Source organism: Amblyomma maculatum, chromosome 1, assembly GCF_055883805.1.
Source record: "Amblyomma maculatum isolate TAMU_Amacu chromosome 1, ASM5588380v1, whole genome shotgun sequence".
Classification (NCBI taxonomy): Eukaryota; Metazoa; Arthropoda; class Arachnida; order Ixodida; family Ixodidae; genus Amblyomma; species Amblyomma maculatum.
The window spans coordinates 219,954,072-219,959,663 of NC_139344.1; positions in this window are offsets into that span (position 1 = coordinate 219,954,072).

Below are 5,592 nucleotides of genomic sequence, written 5' to 3' on the forward strand. Positions count from 1 at the left end.
GCTCGCACCGCTGATACCCATCCCTGCAATAGACTTTTTTATCGACCTCTTACACCCTCGCACTCTTTAGTACTACCTTTTTTAAATACCCCCCCCCCTCTCCCCCTTTCCCCAGGCTATAGAGATAATGACGACGTATTTGCTCTTACGCGCATTGTACATTTTTTCTCGAAGTCGAGTCCAGGGACCGAGAAGACTTGAGGTGCATGACCGCGCAGCGTGCGTTCCTCGCTACTGCTCAGGAGTGGTCAATGGCGGTCACAGCTTCGTAGCAGCAGGTTCTAGCTCCGGCCAACAGCACCGCTGTCGTCAGGCACACTGGCGGCGGGAGCACTCCGCGCCGGAACAATAGAGGAATGCTCCGCGTAACACTGCAGCGCCCGGAAAGTAGGCTGCTTCTGCGGCTCGATTATTGCACCTGCGCAGTTGGGCCGACGATCCCAGTTGTCTGGGGAAGAAAGAGAGGTAGCAAGAAAACAGGAGCAGGAATGAACTGCATAAAAGATCAATGCAACTGTACCCTGTACGAAGGGTAGGAAAGCTATCCACCTACTTTGCTGTGTGCATAGCAGGCGTGCAGATCACTGGGCCTCCTTTCCTCCGGTTTTCATCGAGTTGGAACCGCGCGATTCATTCTATTAATAATGGTTAAATAGTATTTGCTAAAGTGCCAGATATCAGCATGAACTGTAGTTTTATCGTAATTTTCGGCTGCTTATGTTTTTTTTTTTTCTTTCTCCCTGGCGTCGGTGTCGTGTGTTGACATTTTTTATTGCGCCTATACAGACACCATGCTTCAATGTTGCATACCTTGCTACAATCCGCCGGGGTGGCACAGTGGTTACGGCGCTCGGCTACTGTTCCCAAGAATTCGGGATCGAATCCCGGCCTCGGCGGCCGGTTTTCCACGCAGGCGAAAAGCAAGGCGTCCGTGTGCTGTATACGATGTCAGTGCACGTTAAAGAACCCCAAGTGGTTGAAATTTCCGGAGTCCTCCACTACGGCGTCTCTCATAGCCCGAGTTGCTTTGGGACGTTAAACCCCACAAACCAAACCATGCCTGCTACATTCCGTAGTCAGGTTCACTGGACACGTTACTGAAGCCACTAATGCACATTTCACCTGCCCTTTTGAAAGTGTCTGGGATTGCCTCGAAAACTCGTGCCAGTGCAAGGTGTATGCCTATGACACATCTCCCACAAAGCTGTTCTGCTTGCCCTGTGTGGCATCCGTCCGAAAAAAATAAAACAGGCAAACATGTAGGTAACACGTCATGTATAGTATTCGACCCTATCGTTCACGATTTCGTGGCGCTGGCTGGCTGGCTGGCACTTCAAGTCTTGTATGCATGCTCACTTGTGCACCGCATTTCGAGAAGGCGACAGGGCCAGCCCTAAATTCGATTGAAAGCTGGAAGGCATCGCGCGAAATTGGCCCGAATATTGAAGAGGCTTGAAAAAGGAGTTTAAAGCACAAAATATTAAATGATTACATCGATTTAAAGGGCAAGCATTCTTCTTTACGCCTAATACCGATCTTATGCAACGTAAAGCACACACGAGTATCTGATTCCTGGAATCATACTGTTAGGTTTGATGGCGGCATGCGTCAAAGAATTACAAGTTGCCTAAAATAATTCGGAACAATGCACTACGGCGTCCTTAAAGCCCATTCGTTGATTCTGAAAAATAAAGCCCCAAATGCTATTTTTACTTCACTGAATTACACACACACTATTTAGAGTTTCCTTGCTTAGTAAGGAACCGAAAATGGCATGAGCAAATTCGAATTTTGCTGATGTTTATGGCCGTTCTTATATATAAGAAGGAATCAGACACCTTTAACGTCACTGGCCTACCTATGCGTTCTAAAGTCAAAACAAAGAAAGTGAAGCAGGAAAAATTGAAAAGGGAGTACAAATAAAAATAAAAGGAAGGTTTACACGCGGTGCCGATGATGCATGAACAAGCTGCTTTGATCCTAAACCTAAACGTGCAACTTTCATACTTAGAAGGTGTTTTTTGCAACAAGAATGGCTTCTCAGTTATTTACCTAGCTGTCAGTACTCAAAGGAATGTAAGTAATGCATACATACCTAACGTGACGTCCTGCTGCAACAAAGGGGCGTTAAAACACTTTTCCGTCACCTTATCTGCGCGTCTTCAAATGCCCTAATTATATATATATATATATATATATATATATATATGTATATATATACAAGAATGTCACATAACTTCCCGGTTATCTTGCTGTATATATATATCGGATTACCAGGCGAGCTCATGCGTTGACATCTAAAGGCGAAGTAATCGAAGAAATTAAATGAAATATGGATCGAAGGTCGGCAAGTGTTTGGCTACTAAAAGATATGACAAGCGTAACAAGCGGTGCAAGCAAGATGGTTCTCATAGCACCGAAGAAGGTAAATACGGTAAATGGGATTGCTTTTTCGAAGTACTGTGCATGCGTTCGAGCAGCCTTTCCACGCAAGAAGTCCGAACACGCAAGACACACTTCAAGCGCTCTTTTGTAAGATTGCAGGTCCTGAAAAGCAAACACCGTAGGCTGTTTGCGGAAAGAAAGGAGCTAAGTCTTACTTGTTCAAAGCAGCGCTCAAGCTCTCGATTGCAATAAAACAAAAACAGGCACTTATGCGTATCGGTAAACTTGGTGAATGCTGTACAGTACCGTAACGCAGTCGCGCTTGATCTTCTGCCTTACACGTATCGTGATTGTTGGCTTCCAATTTGCAACAACTTGCTGGTGTTTTATTATTTTTTTTTTAATGGGTCTCTTCGCTTTGTGCGACGCTTTCGCTTTAGCAAAAAGGCGAGTGGGGACGTCGTGGTGGTCAGTGCCTCTAGCAGCGCTGCAAGCAATCATTAGAGAAACACCTACACGCTGTAGACCAAATCTATCTACGCTATATAGGAGGAGGAGGAGGAAGATGGGGAGGAAATGCAGGGAGGTTAACCCGTTAAAGGAACCGGCTTGCTACTCGGCTCCGGGGGAAGGGGGTGAGTGGATATAAAAGTTGTGTGAGAGGGATGGGTGAAGTTAGTACAGTCACATCACAGACATGCCACATCACATCACGTCATAGTCATATCACGTAACATAACAGCAAACTCATAGTCTTTTGATTAGGTCTGTGCTTTTCATAAAGCGGAGCAGTGTCTGGGAGGCCTTCACTGCAGACGATCGCCGTGGCCAGGGACCTAAAATCTTAATTTCAGTCAATGGGCGTCCATCTAGATGCTCCAGTGTACGGCACAGATACTGTCTTTCCTCGCTGTATATGGGGCACTCACAAAGAATGTGGCCTATAGACTCGTCGCGCCCTTAGTTTGTACATGCAGGGCTGTTTGCCATGCTCTACGCTATAAAGCTTCGCTGTGAACGCACCTGCTGCTTGCAACGTGGCCCCTTCGAGCAAGCTAAGTACAGCCAAGCACAAAAAACAATGTCTTCCTATACGAAATGACGTAGAAATGATTTTAAAAAGAGCTGTACTCAGGCTGTTTCCCTGAAGATTGTACGCGAGACGTACTCGTCGAGCAACCTGAAGCCGAACAGAGATTGCTGAAACAGACGAACACTTGCCACGAGAATTAAAAAAAAAAAAAAGAAAAAAGCTTTTTACATGCGATAGTCAAGTGAACACATCCTGAGCGGCATAGCCTAAATTCAACCAGGTAGTGAATGACGCTTTGTTGGTGGTCTATGAGGCCTATTTTGTTTTATTGGTTGTTATCTGACTGCTTTCTTTTAGTAAAGTATGGAGAGGGAGTCTGATTTGTCTCACACATTTATATAGTGTAAAGTTCACCAGAAACATTGTAGTTCACTCCGTCCTACGCCGTGCTGACCGAGTCTGTGGAAATCTAGTTTGTACGAGCAAATCGTAGGTAACAAGATGTGCCGTCTTAGAATGCTCCGCATTTTTAAAGAAGGCTGGTGGTCTTCAGCTGACGGCAACAAGTCATCAGAAGCACGCTATCCATCTGATCTATATTTAAACGAATCGTCGTCCAAGTGTGTGCCGGCTACGTCGCGGCCTGGTATCGCAGCCCGTTTAAGCAACGAAAAACCTCCGCTTGCGCGCCACAACGAACAGTTCGCCTTTCCCTGCCTAGATCACGCGCCGAGCAAATTCGAGGTGAGCCGGGCTTACCGTTCACTGTTCGTCCCATATATCCATAGCGGCGTTGCTGCTTCCGACTATTATTTCGCATTCCTGATGTGCGACGAACGGCGAGTCTAGAGAGCCTCACTCGCAGCTTTCGGGACCAGAGTTCTGCGAACTGCTGTGCGCAGCTGAGGACGGCTACTTCCCAGCGCAGGTGCCATAAATGCTGCTTTTATGGATCAACAGTTTATGGCAAGGCTCATCGATCGCAAGTGGAAAAAAAAAAAGAAGAGGAAAATGTATTCCAAGCCAAGTTGCATTGAGCTTGGTCATTGTTCCTAGAGGTCATAAAATCGGTATGTGTGTGTGGCTAGGTATACGTGTGCAACGACGAAGGGTGGGGTATGGAAAACCTGGAAATATGAGAGCTCCCCCCCCCTCCCCCCCTTTTATTTTGCCCTCTACTTTGTTTATCTACATGCACGTGAGTTTTGAACCTCTGAGGCCAGCCCATTGACTGAGTATCAATGTGCAGGATAGTGCTCTATATTGGGAATTAGAAGTCAGACAAACAACTGATGCCGTAAGCAGTGGATCGAATAGTGCGAAATGTGCACGCGTAGGCCTGCTGCTGCTAAACGCTGGCTGAAAATCACACTTTTGCGTTCATTTTTTCTTCACAAAGCTTCATCGCAGTGACGCCGGGCATTTTCTTTTCAAAACGCTGGCTATTGAGAACATGTTAACATTAAACTTTGTGAGCAAGCTTCATGCAAAAGCCTTTGGGCGGCGTGCAAATTTTTGTGTCAAGTAGAGGGTGACAACCACACTGCCTCATTAGCACCAATGTATATACTTAGTTAATGGGCGAAATAGGCCGCGTTGTAAACAATGCAGTATTAAACTTGTCTGTGCGGTTAAAGGAAAATAGTTTAACACTAAACACAACTAAAACAAAGCACATAGTTTTTCGCTGTGCATAAAGGTATATTTGACACACATTTACTAAAAATTTATTTCAACTGTCTGCTGGAAGAAGTTGATACAATTAAATATCTAGGTGTTGTGTTGCCTGAACTGAAAACTTCACACTGAGCATGCATGTTCCAAATTAGCATAATCATTTTATGCTTTGTTTAGAAGTAGACCGCACTTTGACATATCTGTTTTGAAAAATCATCTGTGCTGCATTTTCCATTGACATCTCACCTATACTCTTATTATTCAAGGGCTTCCACCTTGAAAACATGTCAAAAACGGGCGTTACGTACATGACATTCTTCAACAGATACCAACCAAGCACTTTACTTTAACCAGAACATAAAATACTTCCACTGATGCTTGTGCTTCAGGTTAAGGTGTGGATAACCGTTTATAACACTTTACCAACAACTACCGACTCACAATCCATATTTTTACTATGCTGACCATGAAACGCCAGGAGTGCAGGTCTACTGAAT